General features: G+C 41.1%; 1 protein-coding gene across 2 annotated transcripts in view; it reads right to left on the bottom strand.

Moving 5' to 3' along the window:
* LOC122794445 (proteasome subunit alpha type-6-like) overlaps positions 1–15,000 on the bottom strand; it is a 428,663-nt gene that overhangs the window by 49,176 nt on the left and 364,487 nt on the right. The gene's annotated exons all lie outside the window — the stretch shown is intronic.

Genomic DNA, 15,000 nt, shown 5'->3' on the forward strand with positions numbered 1-15,000 from the left:
AGGCTCTCTCGCCATTTAGTCTTTGAACATACCTGCCCTTGCTTGTGTAATGGTCGGAGGGCTAAACACTCTTATTCATTTTTGGGTAGTCCCAGCAGGGAGTATCCTCTACATGTGTGTAAAGTAGACTTAGCAATTCAACTATGTTATTCACACTGGTAATATCTTGCCTGTGGTGTGTGTAGCAGTGCTTTTCTCACTCTTGGCCAGCATGATATGGCATACGCTGACAGCACTCTATGATACTGTAGTTGCTGTTGATTCCCTTCTCATCCCTTGTCTATGCTTTATTGTTACAATGTTCATTTGTCATATATATATATATATATATATATATATATATATATATATATATATATATATATATACATATATATAATATGTATATTTATGCATTTATGTACTGTTTTAAACTGTTTTAACATTACTTAACTGTAAACTGCTTTTTCATACTGAGAGTTGTATTTTCTGTTTGTGATTGCTCTATCCAAACTTTTCTGTGCATTTTTGTCTGTTAAAAGCATTCTCTAGTCTGCTCCTTGATCTGTTTAAAACTTTTATTTAGTGGCTACAGCTAGGAACTGTAATAGTGTGCATTACTATAATTGTTTTTTTTTATTTAAATTACTAAATTTTAAACTGCTTTTTCATACTGAGACTTGGATTTTCTCTTTGTGGGTGTTCTTTCTATGCTTTTAAAGTGAGATTTATGTGTTCTGCTCAGGTGGCACAATCTTGATAGAGGCCTGTTGTGTAGGCTGGAAGTTTTGTTTTTGTTTCTGGCAGCCATTTTCTGCTGATTGTCTTCATTATTGAGAGTAACAAGGCCTCCTGACCTTCTGTAGTACGAGTGATTGGGTAATAGCAGGGGCTGAGGAGTAATCTGATCTTCTCAACTCTTCCATTCTTACTGCTATATAAACCCTGTGTCTTATAAAGGCTCTGCTTGTATTGCCAGGCTCTGGATTGCATTGCATAAGTGGAAAATCCTTAAGATTCCAAGAGCAGGCTAAGTTATTTCTTACACTTATTTCACTAAATTGCACTTCTGAAACGCTTATAATTGTGCTATACAGTTGATCTACTATATTTTTGCACTGTTATAAAGCTTTTTTATTGTTTCACTGCATTTATGTACTGTTTTAAACTGTTTTAACATTACTTAACTGTAAACTGCTTTTTTAAACTGTTTTAACATTACTTAACTGTAAACTGCTTTTTCATACTGAGAGTTGTATTTTCTGTTTGTGAATGCTCTATCTGAGCTTTTCTGTGCATTTTTGTCTTTTACTGCTAAAAGCATTCTCAAATCTGCTCTTTGATCTGTTTAAAAGTTTCATTTAGTGGCTACAGCTAGGAACTGTAATTTTTCCCACCCTCCCTAGTGTTGTGTGTTTTTACACTTGGTGGCTTTGCAGTTGCCCGTCCATACTGTATATTTGATCTGTGACACTCCTCCCAGTCTAGTGTCATTAGTTCACTCAATCTAATAGAGAACATTTGTGAAGGCCAACCCACTCAGATTCTTAACGTTGAATTAACTTCTGTTCCAGCTTTCTCCATTTCCACTTTACTGGAAAAAAATTCTAAGCTTGCTTCCCCCCTTTCCTGTGGCAGGTCAGATATGGATTTGCTGTGTCCAGGACTGTTTGTGAGCTCCTAAGCCCCCCCACTTAACTGGGGTTAAACTATTCCTGGTGCCATAAAGTCTGTTTTTCAAAATTTCCCTTGCAACTAGCCAGCTTTTTAGTTTTAGCACTCATCTGTTTCTTTGATCTCAGCACTTGTTCAGAACTCATTGTAAGCACTAAATAAGTTACAAATTACTACAGCACTCAACTTTCCTCATGTGTCTAGAGGGAAAACAGTTTTTAGTACTTAATAAATAAGCACCTATTCAGGCATGTCTAAAGGTCAGCCCCTGGTGTTTTCTCCTGTCTACCTGATGAATCTGGGCATCTTGGGACAATGCAGCAATTGCCTCATGTACACAGACAACCCTCTCCTCCTACCACCCAACACTATGACCTGTGAGAGATGCACTTATATAGCCAAATTGGAAGCAAAGCTGTCTTTACCAAAGACAGGCCTAGACAGTCAAGAGCAGAAGGTAAACACTTGCACTGCACCACACTCATCACATAGTCCCTCAAAACCTACACCACCAAAACACACACACAGAACCATAAAACACACACCTACATTAGTGGAGGCTCTCTGTACTAATCTGCCCAAACAACAGAGACCTCCAAAGCAGAAATGCAAGCAACCTCCACCCCCCAACACAACCCAAATGACACATAGTCCACATACTCAGTGTGCCACTTAACTACAGCCCATAAGGCATAACGTACCCAACACTCTAGTCATAGGTGACTCTATAGTCAGGCACACTGATGTTCCACTCACCAGGCTAAACAAGGAAAAAGTTACTGTCAGCTGCCTGTCAGGTGCCAGGATCCGCCACATAATGCATGCACTCAGGTCACTCCACAACAAGTACAAATATGACTCTGTCATTGTTCATGTTGGTGTGAATGACCTGAGATGTACCTCCCTGGACTACATGAAAAGAGACATGGAGGAACTCTCTGATCTTGTAGCCCAGGCCGGTATGACCCTAGCCCTGAGTAGCATCCTGCCATCACCCAGAATGACACCACAGTACAAGGACAATTGGCTAAGCTTCTGGTGTCATTCTAAGGGAATCCAGTATCTGTCTGCCTGGGATGTCATGATCGACAGACCACGCTGCTTTGCCAGAGATGGCCTGCACCTTTTGCCCTTGGGATTCCAGATACTAGCAAAGGCTCTTGCCACCCCTATAGTGCCTTTTTTAGGCAAGGTTCAAATGACAAATTCACCACCGTAACAGGTACAAGCAAGCAAAATCTGAGGGTAATGCTACTCAATGCTAGAAGTCTAAACCTCAAAATGCACTCACTCGAGGCACTCCTTAAAATGGAGAACATTGACATCTGTGCAGTGACACAGACCTGGTTCAAAGCTCCAGAGAGCACCCCTGCATTACCAGGCTATAATTCATACCACACCTTTTGGCCATCAAACCCGGACCGAAACACTAAAGGTGGAGGCGTGTCCATATTCATTAAGGATATCCACACCTCCAAGCTAGTTGCTCAGCATAATGCATCCTAGATTATCCAAGTTCAACTAACTCTGGGCAAAACCGCAATCCAGATTGTAACTTGCTACAGACCCCCCACCATGCCCCAGGGTTCCCACTCCTCTTTTTTTGATACACTGGAAAATATTAAGGTACAACCCAACACTCTAATAATGGGTGATTTCAACTACCCTACCATTAACTGGGAAAACTACTCATGTACCAACTCTTTTGCTCAACGTTTTCTGGAAATCATCAATTCCAACGCTTTGGATCAACTTATCCACACCCCCACCAGAGGCAGCAATATCCTAGACCTGGTCATCACCAACATGGGTGACCGGTGTTCCACACCAGAGGTCAGATCATCGTTTGTCAGATCTGACCACAAGCTAATCACCCTAGACATCCACATCCCGCTCCCACCCCCAATTAGGAAAACAACTGTAAAAGATTTCTCCAAAGCCAACTTCACGCTTCTTAAGACAGAAGTGGCAAAGTTCATGACACCCATGCAGATGGACAATAGAGGTACAACTGCTGAATCCTACACAAATGCACTTTATAAGCACTTACACAAGTGCATGGATCATGCTATCCCTAACAGAACCAAGATGCTATCCTCCTAAAAAAGGAAGCCAATCTGGTGGTCTTCTGCCATAAACAATCTCTACAACAGAAGAAAGAAACTGTTGCAAAAAAAAGTAAAATCCCACGATTGGAGGAACTCCCTGATCAGCCTCAGTAAGAAGCTGAGATCCCTCATAAAATCCTCCAAAGCTAGTTATGAAAACAAAATTGCCACTGATTCTAAAGACAACCACAAAGCATTCTATAGCTATGTCAAAAATCTCAATGGCAACACTCAGATCTGCTCTGAGTTACAGCACAATGACACTAAATTTACAGAATCAACTGATATTGCCAACATCCTGGCAGATAGGTTCAGTGCTAACTTTACCCCCCTCTCACCCCCTAAAGGGCTCATCTTTATACCGGAAAAATGCAAAGTTCCTGTAATCTGGCTGCACAGGTAAAAACTTCACTCTCCAAAGCCAAGAACACAGCATCCATGGGACCTGACAACATCTCAGGCTGCCTTCTACATATACTATGGAATGAACTGGCACCCCTCCTAAGTATCATGTTCAATCATAGCCTTACCTCAGGCTTTGTGCCCATTGAATGGTGCACCACGACAGTTATCCCACTCCACAAAAGGGGGGGGCCACAATAGATCCCGGGAACTACCACTCCATTAGCCTGACAAGCCTCGTCTGCAAGGCCATGGAACGTATCATCATGGAACTCATAAACAAAGACATTGGAGATCTCCAAACCCTGGACCCCACACAGTTTGGGTTTGTAAAAGGTGGATCATGTCTCCTAAACCTGATAGACTTCTTTGAAGTAGTCACCAAAGCCATAGATGAGGGTAAGGTGGTTCACACAGCCTATCTAGATCTCGCCAAGGCGTTCAACACCATCCCCCACTCTGGAATTATAGATAAACTCACTAAACTAGGTATAAATCCCTATGTCACAAGATGGGTTGCCAACTGGCTTACTGAAAGAACCCACATTGTGAAAGTAGCAAACTCCAAATTAGACTTCAGACCAGTGACAAGTGGAGTACCACAGGGTTCAGTCCTGGGTCCTCTCCTGTTTGGTATCTACTTCTCTGAAGTACAGGCTAACACAGGTCTTTGGCTAACTAAATTTGCAGATGACTGCAAACTAGGAGCCATAATTGAAACTCCTAATGATGTGGACATCCTACAAAATGGCCTCACTGAGACAGATGCCTGGTGTCAAAGACATGGTCTCAAGCTCAATGCCAAAAAGTGCATTGTCATCCCCTCTGGTAAAAATTCTGTACCCATGAACTACCACATAGGCAGTAGTCTACTTAACACTGAAAGTGTGATAAGAGACCTTGGGACACAGGTGGACAGCAGTCTCTCCTTTGATAATCACATCGCCAAAGTGGTCAGGAAATCCTTATACGTGGCACACCTCATCACAAAAGGTTTCTCATCCAGAAAAAAAGAGGTCATTGTTCTCCTCTACTCATCACTCATTAGACCCATTATAGAGTACAACGCCCCTTTTGGTATGTGCCTCACAAGACATCTACAACAACTGGAAAGGCCGCAAAAATACCTCACAAAGAGGATTACTGGCATCAAACAGATGCCTTATGCAGACCATCTCAAAAAACTCCAGTTTTACTCCATCGCATATCGCCTACTCAGAGGCGATCTCTGCCTAACATACAAAGCTATGTCAAACCCAGAGCTGTTGGACATGCTCCACTTAAAGAAATCCCAATCCCTCTGAGCTACATGCTCTAGGGACCTAAACCTTGTCATCGCAATAAACAGAACATGCTGGAGGGATACATTCCTGTCCCAGAGACTTCCCATACTCTGGAACAGACTACTTATCTATGCCAAACAGAGCTCCTCATTAACACTCTTCAAGAAAAATCTTGATGATTGGATGGGTAATAGGAAATTCACCCCAGGGATCACTTCTGTGGTTCTGCTTGACAGGGGCACAGGAAAATAATTTTCTTGGGTGGCGAAAGCCAGGGGACATTTTTGGCTAGGCTTGTATAGGCCCTAGGGCCAATAGCCTAGTACCTACCTATGAACCTATGAACCTATGTGTGTGTGTGTGTGTGTGTGTGTGTGTGTGTGTGTGTGTGTGTGTGTGTGTGTATATATAATATACACACACACACATATATATATATATGTGTGTGTGTGTGTGTGTGTGTGTGTGTGTGTGTGTGTGTGTATATATGTATATATATATATATATATATATATATATATATATATATATATATATATATATATATATATATAAAACATCTGTACATACTCATATACATTTCATATGCTGGGCGCTGCTTACACCTGCGCAAATGCAGTCACATATACTTACTGTTTGTTATATATGTCTACTGCCGCTTATTTGTGCTTACTTGTGCCTTATTCATTATGACAGTACCCCTTTGATTGAAATGATCTGGTTAAAAGTCCAATGCGATACTCAAGTTCACTTTTATATGTTATTATGTCGTTTTTACAGCAGGACGACATTCATTCCACATGGAAAATGATATGTGCTATAGTCGAACTTGAACCGTGAATGCCTGTTCGTTAAGTGGATGCTCTAACCACTACACTATTTGTATGCTGCTTCATTTATATGTATACCCATAGTTCATAGTTATCCATACACACACCTCAACACGTCACTGACACAACAGGCATCCATTCTCCAGTTAGGAAAACCACACCACTACACATGCACCATTCTCTATTGCTCTTGGCCCGTCCTACATGTTGACTCACTCCAACTATATTCAGATGTCCCAAGCATATAGTCCTGGGACATATGGTCAGGGTGTTCATTAAGTCTTCTGGTTAGGCTCGTCTGAATGGTGACTGGGACTGCCCTGTACCTGTTTGAAAGTCAGACTTAGCACGTGCACACAGTTAATGCCACTGTTAGCATCCTACCTGTGGTTTGGGATGCAGGAGGTTTATTCCTATATATATCTGTCTGTACATTCACATGCATATACACCTACATGCATTTTTACATTTCCCATACTGTTAAATGACCGCCAGTTACCATCGCGCATGCCCATGTATGAGGTGCCATAATCACCCTATTTGTGACTGCCAGATGGAGAAGCTTCAGGGGTACATGTGAAAGGTATTTATTCCCGATAATGCACATGGGGAGACATGCATCACGGTCAGGTGTTTAATCCTGGGTCGTAGGTTCTGCAGGATCAGCTGGTGGCTGAGCAGGGTTGTAGTCAGGTACTGATAATCTGAGTTGTGCCCGGTAGGGTTGCCATCTTTTCAAATGCCCACAGTGGGACATGTTTTGTACAAACATCAGAGTTTGCAAGGCAAAACATACCCACAGCCAGTACATAAGACAGAACTTCATTGTTTTGCCTACATAAATGCTTATTCTTATTTATTTATTTATTTATTAATAATTAATAAATTATTAATACATTGTATTAATAAATAATAAATAATAAATAAATAAATGCTTATTCTTGTAGCACTTTAGTTGCTTATTCTGTTTCTAATAACATTTAGGTGTTTCAGAAACAGAATAACTGTTTTATGCAACTATTACATTAAATATAGGAAATGTGTTTGTCCTAATATCTCAGGACATTTGCCATTTTTCCAATTTTTATGCAGGACACAACTGGCCAAGGAGGGACTGTCCCTTGCAAAGTGGGACAGGTGGCAGCCCTAGTGCCTGGATGTCAACGGGGTGGACATTGTGTTATGCCACAAAGTCTAATCTTGAGAACAGACACATCCCATGAGGGATGTCCAAAAATTGTAAACAACGGACCCCATTCAGATGGCTACTCGAATGTGGTAGGGTTATGCATGCATGGGATACCTAGTTTGCATGCCTGAGACTGCCTAGGGTGCAACTGCCTACTAGATGTGGGTAGGGGTCACTATGTGCAGATATGGCTGCGCCAAGCTAGCAGCCCATGTATGGGTGGTTTTGGTGGACGATCAGCAAGGGGGGGATGTGCTATGGAGGGGATGATGGGTATTCAATTATGTATCCAGGTGTGTTGGGGTTGGATGCCTCGGTTCAGGCCAGATCATTATGTGGGCGAACTGGTAATGTTTCTGTACATGTCTATCGCAAATTTTAATGTTCATATGTTTGTGGGATTGTGTTCTGCAGTATGGCCTGTCAGGTTGTATTGTGGATGTGAATGTTTGTTCTTTGGTTTCCTTTCTGATTCACCCACTGCTCCCTCGTACACCTCCAGTTCACCTATTGTGCATCCGACCCAGTCTCCCCTTGGCAAATTATTACATTATCCGTCACCCCCCACCCCCATATTCCACACACACCATCCATCTCTTCTCTGGTTGATGGCCCATGGCACAGTCAACAGAACACATTGCATACACTACATATTTCTGGTAAAAATATGGTTGTGAAGACTACCCTAGCATTTTTGATCTTCCACATTCTGTACTTCCCACACATAGGTACACGCAAATACTTATCTTTCATGACATGGTAGGTAGACCTGGGTAATACCCATTCATCTTTGGGCCATCCTGACAAGGACAACTTGAACTGCGAATGGGCAGATATTGAGTGAATGCTCTGACCATTGGTAGGGTTTCCACCTTTTCATATGACCAAAATGGGACATTTTTGGGACACACATCAGATTTTACAGGCCGACACATACCCATGGTCAGTACAAAGGATAGTATTTTAATTGTATGCCTAAATGTAAGCTTATTGTAGCAGTTTAGTTGCTTATTCTGTTTCGTTTATTTGCTTATTCTGTTTCTTGTAACATTTAGGTATTTTACATACAGAAATAAGTATTGTATGGGATTATTACATAAAATATGGGACATAATTATGTCCTACAATCGCAGGATATTTAACATTTATAATGGTTTTGGTATGGACACAACTGCCCAGAGGGGGACTGTCCCTCACAATGTGGGACAGGTGGTAACCCTATCCATTGGGCTAAGCTTAGCAAATGGCAGTGGCCCGCTAACACGTTGCATTTCACTTCCACTTGATATAACTATCAACATTACAATTGAATACGGGCATGGGGTTTTAAATGTCATTTGTTTAAGAGACAGGGACTCAATATTCAGCTACGTGCCTTTGTGTTTACTTTTTATTTTGGTGTTTGCAAAACTGTCTTGTATGCTTTGCATACATTTCAGTATCCACAGACACTGACAGGAGGGATTATTATTAGAGGCAGGCTGTACTAGTCAGTATTTTAGGTTGCGCGTATGCAGCCGACATGTTCACGCCTCCGTGCAGCGCTTAGACAAGCCCCTGCACTCGTGCAAATTTCCTATGCACGTGGACATTGTGGCAGCGCACCTTCATTAATATGCATGTGGTGCTGCTGCACCATCTCTACACCACGCGGTCGGCACAAGGCTAACACCGTCTTTGCGCCGAGCTTCATGAATCCTGGGGATCGTCTATATCTGAATGTACAACAAATGAACAATGGTTAATGCAGACACGCAAGATGTGTATGCACTGCTACAGAACCTATGATATCTGTAGACAGAGATAAATTGTAGCCCTGTAGTAATGATACTGCATGCTGAGGCTGAGAACTCACCATTTTTGTAATGAGGGACACATTTTGCTTTATTTATACTTATTTTCCAGGGTAGTATATTTATCTCCATGGACCTTTTTCAGTCTCAGCCTTGGAGTGCTGTATGGTTAAGTGAATTGCTTACAATCACATAGACAATAGAGGTTAACAGAATTAAACCCTGGACCACTGGACCACATAAAATAGCTCATTAACAGCTCCTTAGTACTCTACACCCAGAGACAGACATTCTCCCACTGGAGGCTCATAGTTGCATGATACCCAGTAGATACAGTATACTTCACCCTACACTACACTACACTGTCAATTAACAAATGTGCTTTCTCTTGCTCCCCACACTTTTGCCACTGTAGTGTCATTGTGGAAAAAGCCAGCTTCTCCATCAGTTATGGTGTCTACTTCCCTGTTTTTATACTCTAAAACAATGAGTGAGAAGGTCACTGAAAAACCAATCAGTAAAAACAAAATGAAAACTCCAGCAAAGCTAGAACTTCCACTGAGTGACCTCCCAAACCTCTTGTATCAGAGGCACATGGGATATATGCAAATGATCCTTATGAATATCAGGTGTTTCAGCTAATTGGCGATTCTGAATGCCCATGACTTGTTTCATCATTTTAATGGACAATTTCAGGCCAATAAAATCAAACCCCACTAGCTGTGGATATGCATATTTTGGCCTTGTTATGACCTCATCAGCACAGCACAAGCAGAGTGTTTGACTAAGCATTAGAAACACAGGACTGTTATACCCAGCTGATGTCCGTTGCCAATTAGCTGAAACACCTGATGTTCATAAGGATCATTTGCATATATCCCATGTGCCTTTGATACAAGAGGTTTGGGAGGTCACTCAGTGGAAGTTCTAGCTTTGCTGGAGTTTTCATTTTGTTTTTACTGATTGTTTTTTCAGTGACCTTCTCACTCATTGTTTTAGTTTGTTGTTTTGGATATGTTTGCAATGACCCTAATGATAATGGACATCGGTTGGGTATAACAGCCCTGTGTTTCTAATGCTTATTCAAACACTCTTCTTGTGTTGTGCTGATGAGGTCGGAACAAGGCCAAAATATGTATATTCATAGCTAGTGTGGTCTGTCTTTATTGGCCTGAAATTGTCCATTAAAATGACAAAACAAGTCATGGGCATTCAGAATCACCAATTAGCTGAAACACCTGACTCACCAATTAGCTGAAACACCTGATGTTCATAAGGATCATTTGCATATATCCCATGTGCGTCTGATACAAGATGTTTGGGAGGTCACTCAGTGGAAGTGCTAGCTTTGCTGGAGTTTTCATTTTGTTTTTACTGATTGATCTTTTCAGTGACTTTCTCACTCATTGTTTTAGTTTGTTGTTGGGGATATTTTTGCAGTGACCCTAATGATAATGGACATCAGCTGGGTATAACAGCCCTGTGTTTCGAATTCTTAGTCAAACACTCTGCTTGTGCTGTTCTGATGAGGTTGTAACAAAGCCGAAATATGCATATCCACAGCTAGTGGGGTTTGACGTTATGTGCCTGAAATTGTCCATTAAAATGATGAAACAAGTCATGGGCATTCAGAATCACCAATTAGCTGAAGCACCTGATGTTCATAAGGAAGATTTGCATATATCCCATGTGCCTCTGATACAAGAGTTTGAGAGGTCACTAAGTGGAAGTTCTAGCTTTGTTGGAGTTTTCATTTTGTTTTTAGTGATTGGTTTTTGAGTGTTTCTCACTCATTGTTTTAGTTTGTTGTTTGGGATATTTTTTGCAGTGACCCTAATGATAATGGACATCAGCTGGGTATAACAGCCCTGTGTTTTGAATGCTTAGTTAAACACTCTGCTTGTGGTGTGTTGATGAGGTTATAACAAGGCCGAAATATGTATATCTGCAGCTAGTGGGGTTTGGCTTTATTGGCCTGATATTGTCCATTAAAGTGACAAAACAAGTCTTGGGCATTCAGAATCGCTAATTACCTGAAACACCTAATATTCATAAGGATAATTTGCATATATCCCATGTGCCTCTGATACAAGAGGTTTGGGAGGTCACTCAGTGGAAGTTCTAGCTTTGCTGGAGTTTTCATTTTGTTTTTATTGATTGGTTTTTAGTGACCTTCTCACTTATTGTTTTAGTTTGTTGTTTGGGATATTTTTGCAGTGACCCTAATGATACTGGACATCAGATGGGTATAACAACCCTGTGTTTCTAATGCTTAATTCATCACTCTGTGCTGTACTGATGAGATCATAACGATGCTGAAATATGCAAATCCACTGCTAGTGGGGTTCCACTTTATTGGCCTGAAATTGTCTATTAAAATGAAACAAGTCATGGGTATTCAGAATCACCAAATAGCTGAAACACCTGATGTTCATAATGGTCATTTGCATATTTCCCATGTGCCTCTGATACAAGAGGTTTGGGAGGTCACTCAGTGGAAGTTCTTGCTTTGCTGATGTTTTCATTTTGTTTTTACTGACTGGTTTTTCAGTGATCTTCTCATTCATTGTTTTAGTTTGTTGTTTGTTTTTTTGCAGTGACTCTAATGATAATGAACATCAGCTGGGTATAACAGCCCTGTGTTTCTAATGCTTAGTTAAATACTCTGCTTTTCCTGTAATGAAGTTATAACAAGGCTGAAATATGCATATCCATAACTAGTGGGGGTTTGTCTTTATTGGCCTGAAATTGTTTATTAAAATGATGAAACAAGCCACGGGCATTCAGAATGGCCAATTAGCTGAAACATCTGATGTTCATAAGGATAATTTGAATTTATCTCCTGTGCCTTTGATGCAAGAGGTTGGGGAGGTCACTCAGATGAAGTTCTAGCTTTGCTGGAATTTTCATTTTGTTTTTACTGATTGGTTCTTCAGTGACCTTCTCACTCATTGTTTTAGTTTGTTGTTTGGGATATTTTTGCAGTGACCCTAATAATAATGGACATCAGCTGGGTATAACAGCCCTGTGTTTGTAATGCTTAGTCAAACACTCTGCTTGTGCTGTTCATGTCATAACAAGGGTGAAATATGCATATCCACAGCTAGTGGGGTTTGCCTTTATTGGCCTGAAATTGTCCATTAAAACAGTGAAACAAGTCATGGGCTTTCAGAATTGCCAATTAGACAATACCCTGATGTTCATAAGGATCATTTGCATATATCCCATGTGCCTCTGATACAAGAGGTTTGATAGGTCACTCAGTGGAAGTTCTAGCATTGCTGGAGTTTTCATTTTGTTTTTTACTGACTGTTTTTATACTCTGAGAATGGAAGCCTGCTAGCCTTTTTTTTAGAATAGCAGTCATATTAATTACAATTTGAATTTCAGTGATCTGTCTTTTTCCAGCATAAACTCTTCTGTAATCCATCCCCTGGTCTCTAAAAAAGTTTCTGAGAAATTTCTAAACTACTTCTAATCTATATTGGTCATTGACCATTCAGAGATTGTTAGCTTTATTAGGTTAGTGTTTTTTTCTCAAATCTCTTTGAGCATTTGCAGTTTGTTACTGTTTACCTTTGCCTTTCCATTTGGCCTCGCACATCTTTTTATTTTTCAATTTCTGTACTGAGACATCTTAATAGTATTGTTATTAGCATTTTTCATTAGGATAGTTTTTTGATAAAATAAGGTTAACTTCCTTCATATTATCCTTAGGGTTTATCAGTACTTCTCTACCTTTCTAGATACAGATAACCACTAGTTTAGTATTAATATTCTGCTTGTTTGTGACAATGAGTGTGGTGCTTAGTTGTTTGGTTAACTGTGGAACATATTCACATTTTAAGAAATGTTCTCAATGTAGACATAACATTTCTCCCCAGGACCCCCATGATTGATGTGTGGTCTGTTTGGGTTTGGCACATTGAACTCTAACTGTGCTGCCTTTGTACCCAGTGCTCTATTCAAAAGGCACAACAAACCTATTCTCAAGGGCCTTCTCCCTCCAGAATTGTAGACGTCTAAGACCAAATAGCTGACAGAGAGACCTTCTATGCAGATGGAGTCAAAACCAAAGAAATGGCAGGTGGAAGACTTGGCTCTAGTTTCGACAATGAAGGCACATAGATTAGTGGACACTCTGTCCAGAACACCAACATACATACCTCTTTCAGATCTGCAACCCTTTGTAATTTCCATTCAGGATTCTTCTAAGTGTGTAAAGAAGCCCATCTTAAGACCTGCATCTGCCTTACCTATTAAGTCATTCAGGTGCAACTGCAGAGCCTCTGAAGTAGATTTTGATCATCTGTTGCAGAAGTTCTTTCAGTCCCAAATTGAGATGAGGGTCATTGTGACTCCATCGGCTCCAAAGCTGACTCGATCTGTATATTTCACTCCCATCCAGGTGCTCCCACTGGTCCACCCTGTGTTTCTGGCTTTCTCATATTCAACTGGGTCCTGTGGCTCTGAAGTAGAAAAAGCCATATCTCCATGACTCTTGAAAAGTTGGATTTGACCTTTCAGTCATGGATTCTGCTGAATCTGATGAATGAGTCTTAGAGCCAAGGGTAGACATCTTAGCTGGCACCGGTGGGGATTTCTGACTTAGAAACCTTGGAACCCATCCTCTCCTGGAAGCTGTTCATGTGGTAGGATCTGGGGAATCAACTTGTTTTTTTTTGGTTTTCTCCCCATTTATGGCATTGGATCTGACCATGTGTTGAATTCCCTCATATACTACTGAGACTGGAATGGCTTTCAGAGTCCTGGGTAGAATCATATTGCCTCATAGTGCAGGTCCACAGGATTCTCTGACATCAGGTCCTTCCCATGACCAACTCTCCTTGTGTTCAGCTTTGCAGCAGGTGTCATCTACACAGTTTTGTCCCATTGCTCCTAAATCACAGGCATTACAGCAGCAACAGCCCTCTGAGGACTCAAGTTTATCCTCCCCCTGAGCCACCAAAAAAGAGGCAGGCAAGAGAAAGCATGCAGACTCCCCAGATAATCTATCACTTTTGAAACTGATTCAAATGATATAGAAGGTTCCCCACAATCCCCTCAAGAAGACATGTCTCTCAGTGAGATACTGGAACTAATGAGGGAGAGAGGATCCTGGCCAAATGAACCTCCATCCCAGGATGAAGCAGTTCTATTTGAGGCTTATGGAATGACCCCTTCTACTTCCTGGGAAGCTTTGCAGCTGACAGAATGGTTGAGATGGTAGTAAATAAAGTTTGGTAGCAACCATACACTTGTGAGACAGTTCACAGGAAGCCCTAAAGACAAACCCTATGGGCCAAACTCCTCCAGTGGAATCTATAACTATTGTGGCAGCCACTAAAAAAAGAACTGTCAGAGGATGCTTCTTTTATCCACTCACCCAATAAGGAATCACATGACATGGATAGTCTTGGGAAGTGGGTGTATGTGCCTGGTACCTTTGCTGTTTGGGCTTTGAACTATGCTGACCATATGCATAGGTTCCAGAGAGACCTGGCACAGCAGGCTATGTCCATTTTGAAGAATCCCGTCACTCCAGAGACTCATAAGTAACTCCAGGCTACTCTGTCAACCATGTAGATCAGAACATGTCTATGTACCTTTAAGAAACATTTCCAGAAGTAAGCACATGCATATAGATACTGAGCACGTGCAGACAGCAGTGCCATTTTGAGAGAACAACTAGAGTGTTAACATGTATGAGTGTGGTAGTCAGTTTATAAGTTTATTTAAGTT

Source organism: Protopterus annectens, chromosome 1.part0 (genome assembly GCF_019279795.1).
Source record: "Protopterus annectens isolate FY-2018-M chromosome 1.part0, PAN1.0, whole genome shotgun sequence".
NCBI lineage: Eukaryota > Metazoa > Chordata > Ceratodontiformes > Protopteridae > Protopterus > Protopterus annectens.